The 18,016-nt window shown below is 39.8% G+C and overlaps 1 long non-coding RNA gene across 1 annotated transcript; it reads right to left on the bottom strand.

Annotated features, from left to right (window-relative positions):
• Positions 1-910: 910 nt before the first annotated feature.
• LOC122984624 lies at positions 911-2,029 on the bottom strand. Its single transcript, XR_006403937.1, has 3 exons — positions 1,776-2,029; positions 1,436-1,504; positions 911-1,340 (listed from the first exon to the last, which is right to left on the bottom strand). It is a non-coding gene; the product is annotated as an uncharacterized LOC122984624 (long non-coding RNA).
• Between the last annotated feature and the right edge of the window lie 15,987 nt (positions 2,030-18,016).

Here is an 18,016-nt window from a genome sequence, read left to right as displayed (position 1 = left end):
TCCTTGCATCTTAGTCCCTCCCACCGTGGATGCAAGGAGAGACGCAAGGAAACCAAGCGAGGAGAGAGGAAACGAGGACATTTGTTTTAAGAGACTTGAGACGGGCTTTCCTCTGAAGCGTCATGTGAAGCGATGTCCGTTTCTGATAACGGCGACAGCTGATCACAGCTGGATCAGCTGTCAGTCGGCTTTAACAGCTGTATACAATCACCTAAATAACAACCTGCATTCTGCATTTATACTGTGTCCTGTTCAGAGGCACAGGAACCATTTCTACTCGCAGAATGCGTTTACTATTTATTGATTATTTGCATCTGTATTTTTTGATAATCCTGATAGACCAAAGACCAGATCCCACCGCTGCAGGGTTGAGCGGAGGTGTGTGGGGCTGTGGGCGTGTTTATTTGTGCTCTAGATCTTAACTGCTGTGACACAATCAGAAAATAACATTTTATTATTTTATTGATCTAATTCACCGGCTTTCTCGCCACCAGCGCTCCCTCTCTTCATTCGTTCTCCAGCTCGCTCAACCACAGCTGCTCTCTCCCTTGCTGGTGCTCTCTCTCTTTCTCTCATCTTTTGTAAAATGAGTCGGGAAGCCAACAACACAGTCTAACTCTACTTTTAATGTTATCAAACGAAGAGAGACATCCTCCCTTTGTCCTTGTAACGTCTTTGTACTCCCTCATGGCAGAGTTTACAGCTCTGATCAGTCTGATCTCCCGCTGTGATTGGTCACTGCAGCCTTCAGCCGCAGTGACGTCGGGTTGCGTTTCTCCAAAAGTTGACTCTTGCTCAACTTTCCAGCCACAGTCTGGTGCGGCGCCGCAGCGGCCAAAACACCCGCAGCCGAAACACACTTCCCCTATTCAAATGAACGGGAGGACTGGCGTTTTCGCCGCACCGCCTGATTTGGTCTGAATACGACCTTAGCTCATTCAGAAACCTCTGTCAAAGTAGGTTATTTATTTCTGTTCGCAAAACCCTTAGTCTGTGCAAGGTGTTCACCAACAAATGCAATTTACATCATGAAGGCCAGCTCCATGTCTCTTATTGTACATGTAATGATTTCAAAATTATTTCAACAAATTTTTCATCATTCTAAACAACTGTATTTTTATCAGAATTGTGACCACTGTGTAATATGTCAATCTATAGTGGGTAGAAGTACAGTTGGCATGTTGAAAATATCTTAACTCATTTTACCAGGTCAATAAAGAACATTATTCATAAATGTAGAGGGACCATATTCTTTTTGCAGCATGATTGGAGTCCACATCCTCACTGGAATTCGGTGCTGGATCCACCAAATATACCGCTTTGTTGGCTGGATGGATGAACTGTAATAACAAAATAATATTACTCAATTGTTACGAGAATCATAACTAGATCAAGACATTCTGCATGCATACTTCATGTAAGAGTAAATACTTACAAGAAACCTCCAGTGGACATTGTTTGTGTTGACAACAGAAATGACAGCCTGGTAATTTTCTAAGTTGACCTGTAACATAATACAAAATCAAATAATGGCATAAAATAGGACTGCAAATTAAACCCCACATTAAAGTAAATCAACCCATATTAAATGTAATTTTAAAATTCCTTCAAAGAATTTATTTTTTCTTCAACAAGGTGATGAATTATCCAAATTTAACAATGGACCACCCACACCCCACCATACATAGCCATATATGCGAAATTCATAAAACTTTAACCTGACCATTTTGGCAGTTATGACCTCTGTATCCCTCCTCTAAGAAAACATGCATTACCTTTGACAAACTGTGCCAGTGGACCAGTGTTCTTTCCCCAAACAGAATTACGCCTGCCAAGTAGTGGTTTAAAATGTATATGGTGTTCTCCATCTTGAGTTGCTTTGCAGTAAGGTGAAGTAGGCCCTCAATAACCTTAATTAGAGGATTGAGATAAACATAACAAAGTTGTAAATTATAACATGAGCAATTTGCCACTACTGAAAATTTACATCTAATGGCTTACATTGCGGTCTATGTTAGTATGACTTTTATCTGACCCTATGTATCTTACTGATTTTGGATGTTGGACAGATGACCTAAATATTCCATGTATGTAATGATACATAATATGTTGTGAGGTAGCTGTCAACCACTTGATTGGAGGGCTCCCAACTGAATTAGTGCCCATGGAAAACCTATGTTATTCATGTGATAAGATACAGATGTGTAACCCCATATAAGCTATGCACCGACAGTGGTACGTTGCCCAGACCATCTTTGTACATGGAATGGACTCGATGGCCATCGTCTAATAAACGTCTTCAAAATAAGAACTTCGCCAGCTCTTCCTTTGAACGATATCATCACACATCCTTCCTTTCAGTCTACAAACGCCAGTATTTCTGCCTACAAAATTTCAGTTACTGTATGATAAATTACATAACTTAATTTTTGTAAAATTATTTATGTTAATGTTGTTAATACATTAACTTTATTTAGGAAATTCTAGTGCTCTCACGCAATATTACAGAAATGTCCTCTTTTTGTGAACTTCATACAGACAGCCCTCTCCTATACATTGTCTAAGCACTGATGTACATGCAATTATTAATGATGATGAAGATGTCATGTTCGTTGTATGTTATTTTTATGCAAACACTGATGACTGTTGTCTGTGGAGTGCCTTGTATGCCACTGCTTTATCTTACTTTCGCTTTAATTTTGTAGTATTATTAATGCAAACCTGTCAAACACTTTCATCACAGAAATATATTACTGTTTTTACATTGTAACAATTTAATAGCCAATGCATGTGGACTGGGTTACTTGAACCACTGATGATATTCCTGTCGTACATGAAGGGACCATGATATAGTAGTGTGTATCAATTCAAAGTTTTGACTGTAATTGAAGCACAAGATACCTTGCCTACTAGCCACCAGTGAGGTCAAAGTGAACAAAGTTCACTGTGGTGGATCACCACGATGTTTCCACTGCTCTGGCTTGGGAGGACAGACACTACAACCTCTGTGTACTTTCTTTTCCACATGGATTGGAGCTGTAAGGGGAACAGAAAAATATTGTTGACACATTACTTGCATATTTAAATGGACCTTTGTGGACATTGTGGATTGATATAATTGTTTTTTACAACAAAATAGGAGGTTAAAGGGGGGCCTTCTTACCTGCTGTTCTGTTAAATCCACATTTTGCATTTGCTTTTTTGAAGAGACACCAGACTCTCTTCCACTGGGCCCTACCATGATTTCCGAATCAGTCTGTAGGCAGTTTGTGTGTTTGGCACAAAGGAAACATTGTGTATAGGAATTGTTCATAAATTTAGAAGATGTGAGCCTGCGTGCAATACAGCAACTATATTATGTTTATTACATTTGTATTGCATAATTTTGTAAAGTACTTTGAGTAAAAATACACTACTAGCTATTTCAAAGTTTGCTTTTATTAAGTGATACCTTGGATGATAGCTCGAGGATTTCATCCTTTTCTCCTTCTGTCTTTAAATCACCAGCTGCCTCTGGAACTGCACTGCTACCATGATCATTCTGTGTCTTTTTCTGAGAAAAAAAAAAAAAATTACCACCGATCTCTCTTGTTACAATATAGTATTTTGACCATATCACCTCAAACACGTTTAGCTATAACACAGATACATAGATTTAGAGTCGTTCAAGTCAAGTCAGTAAATAACTACTCAAATAAAAAAATTACATAAAATGGAAATTTTAGGAGGTTTCAGCTCTGCTTACTATTTCTTGCAGAGGCCCTTGGCATTCTTCATCACATGACTTTGGGATTACACACAACCAGCTCATAAACATAGTACGGTGCAGAGTTTTTGCTTGTCTTCATGATGCTACCTGTGGCATCTAAGTAAACAATGTCCTCACTGCATCGCTGTTTGAAAACATCAATACTCCGTCTGTACCACAGAAGAACTCCTTTAGGGTGCATAAACACTTTTTGAAGCACCTCATTTGGTGCATGGGTTTTCTCATCAAGCATCTTCTGAAGGCTAAGCAGTTCATTGTCATGTCTACGGTTCTTCTTCCGTGCCTCCTACGATATTGTTTTTAAAACGCTTGGCTTTGGTGCCTCGTCCCTACAGCCAGATTCCACAACATCGTCCTCTAAAGCATTTCAATTTTGTAAATACAGTGCTCTCGGTAACTTGGACTGGAGGTTTTCGCTTGTGGTTGTCCGGTCATTAGCTCTGTGATGGCTGCACTTGCAGCCACACAGCCATTTTGAAGTTTGTATCCCAGCTGGCACTCACACTTTGGTTTCTTTTACATTTGTAGTTAATTCTTTCCTCAGTTAGCTAATTTAATTACATTTCACATTACATACAAATAAATAACAACACACTGGATTTTGTTTCATACATCATACTCATTTTATTGTACAGTTTGGCAGTACATTAGTTTCTATTTGTAGCGCGCACATTTAGTTAACTTTTGTACAGTCATTAGTTTAAGTTCTAATTTTCCTCTTTTTTTTTGAGTTACCAGTGTTGCTGCTCCTGGAGGACATCTGGTCAGGCCTGGGCAAAGGATGTGCACCAGATCATGGAATGGTTAAATACAGGAAGTGGCCAATTGAGTCATACCAAGTCCTGCCACCTCAGGGGGGAACTGTTTATTTCAAGTTTAGTCATATTGTTTGTTTCTCTTTATTGAATGTTTAGTTGGGTATTTTTGGTTTAGTTGAGTTAACCTGTGTTGGGGGGAATTCTGTTGTTTATTGCTTAGTTGGTAGTGGTTGTCATTTGTTAGTTACCCCTCTTATGTTGTGGTCTGATCAGCCAGTATATATGTTCCCCTTTGTGTTCATTTAGGAAGGTCTGTTAGTAGGGTTAAGTTCACTTTAGTTGAGTTCTGTTTATTTGACCTCTTTTATGGGCCCTGAACTTTATTTACATAGTTTGTTATTTGTACCTTTTGTTTGCATTTTTTGGGTAAAATAAAAACCCTCTTTTTTGAAACCACCTGAGTCTCCTTTGTCTGCCAGCTCGGTCCCTTACAAGCTCTTACAGGTCTTCTTTGAAGTTCCTTGCTATTGTGACAACACTCCTCTCCGTAGAACTCCACTGTTGCCTTCAACTCTTTTTCATCCTCAATGTTGACTTCCACGGTCACAGGGCAATCATAAAAGCGACAGCACCCCTAACATTAGAAATCACGTGTGTGGTGTTGACTGCCAGCTGTCTTCAATCTGTGTCTTTTGAAGCCAAAGGAGCAATAAGGGAAAGTACTTCATATACCTTTGGCAATTACATTTGTCCATCATAAAACTTTGAATCCCTTCCTTCCCCTTATAATTTTCAGTCTCTTCCAGTCTTTCTGATCAATGAAAAAAAACGTTTCTTCCTCTGGTAATTTTTGTGTGAAATACTCTGATTTGTGGGGAGGCGACATAGATAATGACTTGGCCTTCAGAGGAAATACAGCCATATATTAAACATCAGATAGGAAAATAATATAGTATAATTATTTTAACTCAGTACAGACTATCTAAGGTTCATTGCAACAAGAACTATGATCTTTTTCAAAGTATCCACTGGCAATTTTGTTAAAAGTAAATATCCCATATGAATTACAATTGTTTCAAAACTAAACATCAATTTGATCTGATGCAAGACACCATTTACCTTTTGGCTGTCGTAGGCTTTTTTAAGCCTGTATCTGTTGTTATATGTATTTGAAATTCCAAATACACTGCAGACATCTGCCCAAAATCCAATTTTCAGAGAAGCAGACCCAATTTCCTGTTGCTCTTTGTAGGTCTTGTGAAGTTCTTGAACATTTTCCGCTATTTCTTCATCAGTGATTACTTTTCTTTCCCTATAGGACGTAAAGTAATGTACTGTAATTTCAAAGTCTGACTAGGACTGTTCTGATAAATATATCATGATTATAATAAGTAAAAAAAAAAAAAAGAGTAATGGTAATTATATGTACAATATACTCACCTTCCCAAATATTTTGAAAGTGTGAACTTTGGAAAAATAATCCATGAGTGAGGGGAGATTAAATAAATAGTTTAGTTCTTTCTATATTACAAATGCTGGATTGAAATACATATCTAAATAAGGCATATTTTTGGATGACAAACGTAAGGACGGTAAATGCAGTGAAGGCCTCTGAATTTAGGCATTTATTTACATACACTCAGACATACAATTACTCCAGGCATGAGTGATAACACACATAAGTTACGCACAAACACACACACACACACACACACACATGGAAATCTGTGACCTCACACTATTGAAAAATCTATTAAGAATAGAAAGGTGATTAACCATGTAAAGCACAAACACATGTTTGGTGCATGACAGTTAAGCCATAACAGTCCTGCCAAAGGATATCACGTAGTGAGAGTGAGATTGCGGGTATGTTGTCACATTTAAGTATTTATGATATTCAATACCTCAAAAATTACCGAATTGAGCCGAGAGTCAAATTACTGAAATCGTGTGCTTTAATGTTTTGTGGGCTGAAAACATGTATACAGACAGCCCTTCATGGATTAATAAAATGCTGACCCAAAATTAGATTCTGAAGTCACTGTAACTATATAGAATTGTCAGCAAAAACCGCAATACGTAACAGTAACGACTTTCACCCATCCCTCGTTAGAGTCATAGACTGTAAAAAATATAGATGTAGTCAACGTGACGTCACCCATGGGTTTGTGAACTGCCATTTGGAAGCCTCGAGTTTAGCGATTTGACCATTGCCATGTTTGATTTTGGAGCCAGAAGTGACCATTCTTGGCCTTTCTCAATCTGCGTTCTTCGTGCTTGTGTTCTTGTGAAACATCATCAGTCGCAGCCCAAGAAATGTCCCAATACACAAGTTTGCATTTCGCCAAGAATGGTTAACATGTTCTTGACACGCCCCTATTACCGAGGATGCATCAGTTGTTAACTTGTGTGAACTTGTCAACACAAATATCCCAGCATTCCTTTCAGCATTCAAGAGCGGCAAGAAAGCAGCAGAGAGAGAGGCGAACAGCGGTTTTTAAAAAAAATTTTTGCAGAAGCTACACAAACTGGCTTGCCAGCCGGCTAGTCTGCTCACTGACCCGTCTTGTTTCATTTTCCTCCTTACCCCGAGTCAAGACCATAATGGCAGAAGAAAGCCAGGCCCACAACTGTAAGATATATTTAATTTTTATAATAATTTGTAATTAATTTTCAATTTTGGCAACACTGTTACTCTGTCATTACATTCATTTTTGAGAAAATGTACTGGTAAACAGTACTACTACCGCTGTTATTATATTATAATGAGGGTCTTGTTTCGTTTCGAGCAGCAAACCGGTCACTGGTCGGAGGAATTCCTCCAAAAACGGATGGGAGTGAGTATGCCTTTTGTGTTTTTGCAAGCCAGTGGTGGTGGTTGATTAGTGTGTTTAGTTGTGTCAAAGTTGCCAGCCCCTTAGAAAATTTTGATGCATCAAAAAAGAAAGAAACAAATGGATACTATAAAGTTCAGAAAGAAAATATTATAAAACTAGGAATCAAAGAAGTTGTGTAAATTGTAATCTGGTTAATATATATGACTTAAAGTGGGCTGTAGTGTAATATCAAACGGTGCAAAGTACTAGTGACAGGCAAAAGAAAAAGCACGTGACAATTATGATGTAGTTATCAACTTAAACACCGTTGCTAATACTACTACTAACATTAACAATAATAACTTATTTGTAGAACTGTCACTCGACTGTTCCCTGCATACATGTACTGCCCTGCACACCAAAGTGCAATACTGCCTTTATACTAAATTTCTGCATTGTCATACCATAACTACATCATAATCAATAGTCTCCCTCAGCTTGTGTGTTATTCACAGTAATATGATGTTTAAGTTGTCTCTCTTTTTTTTTTTTGCTTTGTCCAGAGTATTTGTGAACAAGTCAGGCTTGGCTATCACAGCCAAACAGGCCATGAAAAAATGGAACAATCTCAAGAAGAAATACAAGGTAATCTGCCACTGTATTTGCTTTTCAATATGCAACTATTTTGACTAGTGGGGAAAACGTATTATACAGATGCAATGGGCAAGGACAAATAACTTATTAATCAGTAGTTATGTGCTAAAATTGTAAACTAAACTACATATATACTAACTACTGTTATTCAGCTCAAAAAAGTCAAGCTGGAAACAAATATTCATTCATTAATATGTTATTTTTAGGGAACTCAGGGATCCTTTGACAGGGAAAGGGGTGGAGGCGGGTGGATTGACTGCTGCCACCTGGGAAGCAGGAAAAAAAACAAACAACAGAAGTAGTATGAAAGGGGACTGTCATTACTTTATTATTATAAATAGACATTGCATTGTTAGTGTACAATTGTGGAGTAATCAGCTGAGTTTAGCAAATTGTACAACATCAATTGTTTTGGGCCATAAAGATCAGCTGTTATTTTGGAGGACTGCAGGTGGCCTCTGTGCTGGGGGTATTGTGCAATACCAGGAAGAACGCACCGTCTCAAACTGTCAACAGAGCTGTCTGTGTGCTCGTGGCCTTGCGAGTTCATTCTTCCAAGAACGACTAGCAAGAACATTCTCTCCAAGGGCACAAGTCCATTCTTTGCGTTCTTGGATTTGAGAAAGGATATTTGGAAGAGAGGGTGGCGCTGCTAGCTTGGTTGGCACGGTGCATTTACAATCTATGGCTAACAGTAATAATGCTAATGCTAAATTCCGCTAGCGCAAAACAGGCCATTAAAACAAAATGTACTTAATAAAAAAATTGAATATCCGACTCCTTAAAGGATATTTAATCACAACCAAATGCTGGACAAGACTTTTTAGGCAACAAAATGTTACAATTAACTTTCATGAACTGAAAACACACTGTGAAATAGCAGCAGCTACACCTATATTCTGTGAATAGGGTTACACCATGGTTAAGTTACATAATCAAAGTTGTTGCCGTGGTGGCGACTTGTTAATTACAATGTAGCCACGCCCTAATGCATATGATGGTTTGTCGTCTAATTTACTTTTAAATGGGGACATAATTTACAAAATGAACACCATGATGCATTGAAAAAGACTTGACACTAGCGACTGTGACCATATACTCATTAGAAAAGTGTTTACTGAGGTAATAAATCAAGTGAGAAGTAGGGTCATTTTCTCATGGACTTCTATACGATCGGACTTATTTTTGCAGCCAGTGGAGTCGCACCCTGCTGGCCATCAGAAACAATGCAAGTATAAGGCACTTACGCAATGGCTTCACTTTTCAAACCGGGACCTACCCGCTTGGTGAGATTGCATTTTGAAGTTGAGAGTGGCATGCCAAAATGCAGCAGAAAGCACAACATACTTAACAGAGGTTTCTGTAATTTTGGAGAGTTTTATTTCGGTAACACACCGCCAATTAAAGTTGAAAACACAAGTGTTCAATGCACTGTACCATGGTGGACCAGGTCGAAGCAGCGCGAACCACTGTCCTTACAACAAACTCGCAGCGCTTCAATTAAGACGGTCTTGACTGTGTAAATCTCTCTTTAGAGGAAAAAACTGAACTAAAAAGCAATCTAACGGGCCGAATTTTACCATTAAGCAACATGTAATTGGCCCCCATTTTAATATGTTAATTTGTTATTTCCAACTATATTTTTTGAAAGAAAAAAACAGACCCATTAGTAGATGCATTATAAACGCGTCGTGCACCTGAGCTTTAACGTATTTAAAAACATGTAGGCAATTTTTAGCTTCTTTCATCTTAGGCCCGTAAAGGGTGGAGTAAAGTGAATCACCAAGGTATCACCAATGAAAGACATGGCTGCTTTGAGTGACAGGTCCGCCAGCCGCTAAGTGGCATGTTTCAGCCATTCGGCCCGCCTCTTTGCCCATTTTTGATTGGCTGGGAGTTAGGCAGCGTCACGCACTGCCAAGATGGCGATGGCTAGAGCGGCTCACTTTGAGCTTCAAAAATGCTCTTCAGAAACCAACAGGTGACGTCACGGTAAAACATACACCCTCTAGCGTTTGGAGTGAACCTTACTGTGCTCTGCCAGTTCAGGAGGGAGTTGGGCAACATTAATACACTTTTTTTTTAATTGTTTTCAATCTGATATTTGTAGTTGCTGCATGATATTAGATATTTGTGTGAACTTTCAAATATGCACCCTTCTGTTTTTATTGATATATTTTTTATTTATCATTATTATTGTGAAATTTGCCAGTGAAATGCTCTGGAAATTGTTGTGAAGCTAGCTTGGGTCCTGTAGAATGTGTGAGAAGTGGAAAGATTGATTGGAAACAGAGAGATTTTTTTAAATAATTTTTTAAACATATTTTGGTGTATAATATTTTCAATGAGCCTTTATTGTTTAATTCCACAATGAAATGCTGTGGAAGTTGTTGTGCAGCTAGCTGGGGGTCCAGTAGGATGTGTGAGAAGTGGAATGATTGATTGGAAACAGACAGTTTCCTTTTCATAGTATGCTGAATATGAGACATTGTTAATGTGTATAAGTGAAGTCAAGACTCTGTAGATTCTAATCCCACAGTGAATTCTCCCGAGTCATAACCTCCTTAATGAAAAAGTGAAATAAATAGTGCATTTTTTCAATTCACTGTTCCAATCAGTGAATTAGGAATCACGCGCAGAATGATTATCTCATTATGTCTGCCAGGGAAAGTACAACTGTCTCCTCCTGTTCATTGTTGAGCCTCCTGGCGTATTCCCAAACCAGGTGTCCATCGGTCCTCTACATCTCCTCTTGGCTCGTCTTTTTGATCCGTTGGCCGCCTTTCCGCTGACTCATACGCTGCGTGGGTATGTTCAGCCTTCCTTTGACGGATGCGTTTTTCCTTCAATACCCGAATTCATCATACGTCGACACTGTCTCCTTGATGTTGCGATTATAATTCACTTAAATCGTTTTCACAATTATCGCCTCTTGTATTATGTTCGCTATCGGTTATTGTGAATGAATGAAGCGCTGTTGCTTTGAGGGTGGATGGACGAGACGCATCGTTTATTGAAGGCTACTACAAGATCGGATATTTTGGAGCACTGTAAAAACTGTTACTTAGATCTAACTAAAAAAAATATGAAGCAACATTTTCCAAGCACTTTTTGCTAGTTTAGTGAACTTCGTGTTTTTTTTAAGATGAGCAAACTCTGTGATAAAATTTTAGCATAAAGTAAAATTTTTAAGTAGTCTTCAAAAAAAAAAAACCCAAGAAATTGAGTTCAACCATTGTAAAAATAGACAGCATTTTAACTACATCCAACTTCATTAAATTAAGTGCTATTTTTAAAAAAAACTTATTTTTAAAAAAATATTTACGAATGCTTCCTCTCTGATATCAAAGCACAATCTACTTAAAATAATTAGCTATCATTGACATAAATTTATCAAAGAAAGAGTGGTATTATTTTACAACATTTATTGAGCTGCCAATACAACCACATGGCCCACATAATCCCATTCATCAAGGTCATGAAAAAGGAATAACATTATTGCACAGAAACAACTGTCCAGGCCAGGCACTTGTTTTGGAGCCAGTCAACAAAAAGTCCTTTAAAGGCTTTCAATGTTTTGAAAGAAAAGTGGAGATTCATACACATCACTCTGTAGAAATCACACTAATCAGGCTCAGAATAATATTTGGCGTTCTTAAACTGAAGAACATATTTCACTGTGCAGGCCAGACATTTGTTTTGGGCCCGGTTCCACAAAAGGGCCTTGAAAGGCCAACAAAGTGTTGAAGGAAACTGGAGATTCAGGTACATCAATCTGAAGAATCACACTCAGACTCAGAAAAATATAACATTATTGAACAACAACAATAAAACAGCCAGTATGGCGTGTGAGGTCAACAATCACTTTTAACTGTCTATGCTAGAAGATGTTTTTGAGGCTCATGAACCTGGGGGATGGTTTTGGGCGGTTTTGAGTGTCAAGTCCAACAAACAGTCTTTGAAACACCTCAAAGGTTTTGTGAAGTCTCGCTGGGTACTGACGATTCATCCTCTGGCGAGATTGTCGAGAGATTTCAGCACAGGGATTCCCTCGATTATGATTCCCACTGCATCTGGCTCATGGCAAATGTAGATCCTCACACTGTGTGTTTTCAGGTCTTCATGTGCACTGGTCTCTGCTATTCCCTGTGCAACAAACAACAGAAATTAAGAAATTGTTTCATACAAGTAAAGAGAAGTTATGAGTTTCGAATCAGATGCTGATAGATAGAGAGCTCTAGATGGATAACAGTGTTTCCCGTGGCACTTTATTTTTAAGCTGCCTAACAACACACACCTCCCGCCTTAACTACGTAAAAATTTAGAAAAGAATGCTCCCATATATTGGTGCAATGGAACAGCGTTACCTTCTATTAGGGCTGTAGCAGATGACGGATGACCCACTGGCCTATACTGACCCCCAGGCCTAAGTATCAGGGAATTTTTGACAGTGTCTTCTTACTACATTTTTAAACTAAAATGTTAAACAAGTAACAAACTCTTTTTTTTAATAGTAACATCAGTGCTACTAGATGTCCTGCATATTTCTCAACAGTTTGACACAAAAACATGTACCGCATAAACCTCTAAAACCTTTACATTACTCTAAGTGATATAACTGCTTACCTAATGTGTAGTCATTGACACACAGAACTTAGTTGGGGAGGTTGAATTGGTCCTCTGCGTTGATCTGAATGTCTCCTGACCATATGAAATTTTCCTCCAAAAATTTACACTTTGTAAAAATTCATCCCAGTCACAGTCATTAAAATGATAGTTATTATTATCATAAGTTATTTGACGTAACATAACCGGAACTCATACCTAATCAGTGTATAACCTGCAGCAGACAGCACTCAGCACTGTAGGAGCAGAGCGGGAACACAGAAGAAAAGCGATGCACTGTGGAGCATGGGGACAGAAACACAGCAAAAAACAAAAAAAAAACATTTTATCCACCTGACATCAATCCCACGCAGGTGTGTGTGTGTGTGTGTGTGTGTGTGTGTGTGTGTGTGTGTGTGTGTGTGTGTGTGTGTGTGTGTGTACGCGCGCGCGCGCGGAATGTGTGTAAGACGCTGTGCCGGGGCTGAACCCCGGAGAGCCCCTAACCCAGGGGTCTCAAACTCAAATTACCTGGTGGCCACTGGAGGCAGAGTCTGGGTGAGGCTGGACCGCATCAGGTATTCCACAAAAAAGCTTAGCAGGCGCAGGCTAGGATAGCAGGTGCAAAAAAGGCGACTACTACCGGGTTGTTCATTATCCGCCGTGCTTTTGTTGTTGTAAACGTCGCCATAGAAACAAGTGAAACAAATGGCATCATAAAGAAATATCTTTATAATGTTTATTGTGCAAGGCATTTACTATGGAGTAAAATGTTTTGAGGAATAAATCTCTTTCCGCAAATGATTCAGTACATTCCATTCACCCAAAAGATTTTTTCGAATAATTTGTCCGTGAATGTCACATCATTGCAGAGCAAACGTGGAGAACATGAAGCCGGGACAGTGGGACACCATTATCCCATGGTTTGCACCTCCATGGCTGCAAACCATGGGATGCAGCCATGGAGGCGTTATTTATTGGCTTTTATTTTCTATAACTCCATGGATGCAGCGGGCACTTCGAGGCTAGCGGCGTTGTCAAATCAAATATGACGTGTGGCACAGCAGCATCAGCTGTTCGGTGTTTTGTTACACTCTGTATTTATGATCTCTGTCGGATAAACATAAGTGTGTTCATGAAAACGTATATATTAACTTTTAATTCACTTCACAACGTGGCATTATGTGACAGAAATATACACATACATTATTATCTGCCAGACTTATAAAGACGCAGATACACCTGATTCTGTTTTTTTTAATGTCACACACTGTGGAATCACATGCACGAGCCTCATTTGCTGTCACAGTGAGCCAAAAATTGATGTAAAGGTCTTTAAACCTCCGTTTGCACGTCAACAGTTGTGTCCATTCCGCTCATCAGACCTCAGTGAGAATTACGCACAGGCTCTCCAACAGCTGATCATTACGCACGGCTGCTGTGGATATTTGAAACGACTTTACCCCTAATTCATCACATTTTTCTGCAAACCGTCACCACTGTAAAGTGTCACTCATCATTATTGAACATCAGAAGAATGATAAATGATTTATTGATAGAGCTCGTGTTGAAACGGACTTTACAAAATACTTCAAAACAAAATGAAGTGATCGTTAACAGAGTGATGATGCTGAAATAAACAGAATGATGCTTTAATAATTCACCTTTGAATTTTACTGAAAGCTGTGTAGCAGAAATAACGACACAATCTAGCGTGAGGTGCGCACATTCTCAGCGCACATTCTTCCTGTAGAAATAGCATTGTTGTTGTGAAACAGCCATATACCCCTGTGATTGGCAGGTTCGTTCAGCCCCAGCTTGTGCAATAAAGGGACCTTACACACAACACAGTAAAGTGTCATTCATATAAAACTCGCGGGCTGCACTAACATTAAACTTTCATATCAAGGTGGGGGCCACAAAATATAATAATGGACATCATGGTCATCATGTGGAAGGGAGAGTTCTGTAAAGCTTTGTCTGGGTCTGTTAGAAGGAATCTGTAAACAACTAAAGGTGCCTCCCAAGGGCATCAAGGTCGTCAATATATACTAGTGACTTTCCTTTGTCTTGTCAGAATTCTCCACGGAGACTCTGCGGACTCTCCGTGTCTGCAACATATGTTCTGTTTGAATTAAAGAGACGCTTGACTTCAACCAACCTCAGTCTATTGATAATTTATCCATCAAATTTGGCCGGATTCCTGGATGTGCTTCTCGGCAATCTTTCCAAGCCGGAGCGGAGTAGAGTGCACGACATAGGTTGCAAAATCCTTTTCCTGCTACGTTCAGAGATAAAGGCGCTTGCGGGCTGGAGAGGGTCGGGAGCCCCACGGATTCCTTTGTGAGTTGAGAAGTTTGTCTCTTTAATCAACAATTGAGTTGTGTAAAAGGCCTGAATTTGTAAGCCCAGCATCTAGCCATGTGGGAGAGAGTTTTGTGGTGATTTTTTACGGCTGTGTAAGACTGGCAACGCTTGGGAGAGTGCAGGGAGAAGAGGTGCGTCTACCTAGGTTAAAAGTGTGAGACAGGTTAACCTAAAAAGACATTTATATATATATATATATATATATATATATATATATATATATATATATATATATATATATATATATATATATATATATAAGGGGGGAAATAAGTAGTAGCTTACATTAAAATAAGATAAATAAGACAAAGCAATAAAAATAGAAGAGGAGTAGCTTACATTAAAACAAAACAAATAACAAAAAACAAATAAAAAATAAAATTAAAACAAAAAAAACTACAAAATTTTTCTTTTATATCAAACGTAGGTTGGGATCTTGTTATAGAAGGTAGTTATTAATTGTGTCTCAGTGAAATAACCAGACAAGGGTAACCTTACGGTGTCAACAAAAGTCTACATTTCACTGATCGGACCAGGTACTCGGGTGAATTCCGTACAAACTGGTTGGCTGTTAAGGGGAAATAGTGAGATAAAGGCACTTCAACCAAAAAAAAAAAAAAAAAAAAAAGCGAAGTGTGTGCAGAGGGCAAAAGAAACTTTTGTCTATAGCCCAAGTTAAACAACAAGATGATGATGGAACTAATACTGTGGCAAGCTCTGTTGTCTTGCACTCTGTTGTTGTAGAACAGGTGAAGGTAACCGCTCCGATCCCCGACCTCGCGTCATCCTCGCCTCCGACCACACAGCCTTCTCCGCCACCGTAAGGAGCCGCAGCTTCGGAACAGATAAGTGGACTTACAGATGGCATAACAGATTGAGCCTGAATAGCCCTGTATCACAAAGAATTCAACTCAATGCGCGATATGAGTTGCAGTTAACATCCTGCTTTCGGAGGGGTTTGAAACCGGAGATTGCAAATTGGATCAAAGAGCATCTGGTTGGATGGGAAGGAGAGGAGAGAAGGGTTATTCTTGCTGAAACACGCTGAAAAAGTTCTGGAAAATAGACTCAAGAAAAACAAAAAAAGTAGAGGTGTTTTATAATGACAGTGATAGCGATGATGGTTGCTTTTTCTCTTCTGAGTCCCGCAGGAGGGAAATTGTTTGTTATCGCTGTGGGAAAAGGGACCACATCGCCAGAGAATGCAGAAGTCCCATACCAGCTGCGGACAACGGGCGAAGCGGAGGTCAAGGCAGTGGACGGGGCAGAGGAAGACACGGGGGCCGCGGAGGCGGCAGGAGAGAAAAAGGAGGACCTGATGATAGAGAGAAGGACAGAGAGCAGGACTTTTGACTAGCTTCCCCCACAGAATCAGGTCATGCAATCACACACACACACACACACACACACACACACACACACACACACAATACAGAAAACAAAAATTAAAGATGATGACTCTGATTCTGAGGAAGGGGAGGGATCAGATTTTTCATCACAAGGAGCGGCTAGTATAACTAGGCCAAGTAATAAAGTTCAAGGGGAGGGTGACCTGTGTGTTTACACACTCAAATTTAGAAGCAGGGCCAGACCCTGCCTATGAGGAAACTTTTTTCCGATATCCCAATTACCGACTGATTTTGACCTCACTGTACTGGGATAAATTGGGAAATGTGGGGGTCACAGTAAAAGGGGATGAGCAACTGGACAGAGTGTACAGAGGTCATTCCCTGCCCCATATTGGTCTTGCTAATGCCCCTAGGACGCACTGGACGTTGGTGCATTAGTGGAGTTGGGGGAGATGGCCTTAAAGGGTTGGGTGCAGAATGAGTCAGGTGGGGACAGTGTGTTTTTCCACCAGAGACACGGTCTGTACAAGAAGGCGCTGAATTGGGTAACAGTGGGAGCAGCCACAACTCATTTGCAGCCCTCTTTGTGAACATTGCAGGACAAAGTGTGTTTGTTGACAGAGGAGCAGGAAAAAGAGTTAGAAGAGTTGCCTTCTGAACTGTGGAGTACAGGGAAAGATGGTGATATCGGGTTGTTACGTACTGCCACACCTGTTACCATTAAACCTAAAAGCTCTTATAGACCATTTGTCAAACAATATCCTTTGAAACCGGAAGCTGAGGAAGGTATTTCAGAAGTGATAGACAGTTTGATAAAACAAGGGGTTTTGGTTGATTGTCCTGACTCACCTTGCAACACACCAATTCTGCCTGTGAAAAAACCTACATCTGGGTGGCAGTTAGTAAATGACTGTCCTATGATAGTTATACTAGGAGCGGCTAGTATAACTAGGCCAAGTAATAAAGTTCAAGGGGAGGGTGACCTGTGTGTTTACACACTCAAATTTAGAAGCAGGGCCAGACCCTGCCTATGAGGAAACTTTTTTCCGATATCCCAATTACCGACTGACTTTGACCTCACTGTACTGGGATAAATTGGGAAATGTGGGGGTCACAGTAAAAGGGGATGAGCAACTGGACAGAGTGTACAGAGGTCATTCCCTGCCCCATATTGGTCTTGCTAATGCCCCTAGGACGCACTGGACGTTGGTGCATTAGTGGAGTTGGGGGAGATGGCCTTAAAGGGTTGGGTGCAGAATGAGTCAGGTGGGGACAGTGTGTTTTTCCACCAGAGACACGGTCTGTACAAGAAGGCGCTGAATTGGGTAACAGTGGGAGCAGCCACAACTCATTTGCAGCCCTCTTTGTGAACATTGCAGGACAAAGTGTGTTTGTTGACAGAGGAGCAGGAAAAAGAGTTAGAAGAGTTGCCTTCTGAACTGTGGAGTACAGGGAAAGATGGTGATATCGGGTTGTTACGTACTGCCACACCTGTTACCATTAAACCTAAAAGCTCTTATAGACCATTTGTCAAAAAATATCCTTTGAAACCGGAAGCTGAGGAAGGTATTTCAGAAGTGATAGACAGTTTGATAAAACAAGGGGTTTTGGTTGATTGTCCTGACTCACCTTGCAACACACCAATTCTGCCTGTGAAAAAACCTACATCTGGGTGGCAGTTAGTAAATGATTTAGCTG

Source organism: Thunnus albacares, chromosome 6 (genome assembly GCF_914725855.1).
Source record: "Thunnus albacares chromosome 6, fThuAlb1.1, whole genome shotgun sequence".
Classification (NCBI taxonomy): Eukaryota; Metazoa; Chordata; class Actinopteri; order Scombriformes; family Scombridae; genus Thunnus; species Thunnus albacares.
The sequence above is the reverse complement of the archived record's forward strand: the minus strand, read 5'-3'. Positions and strand labels throughout refer to the sequence as shown.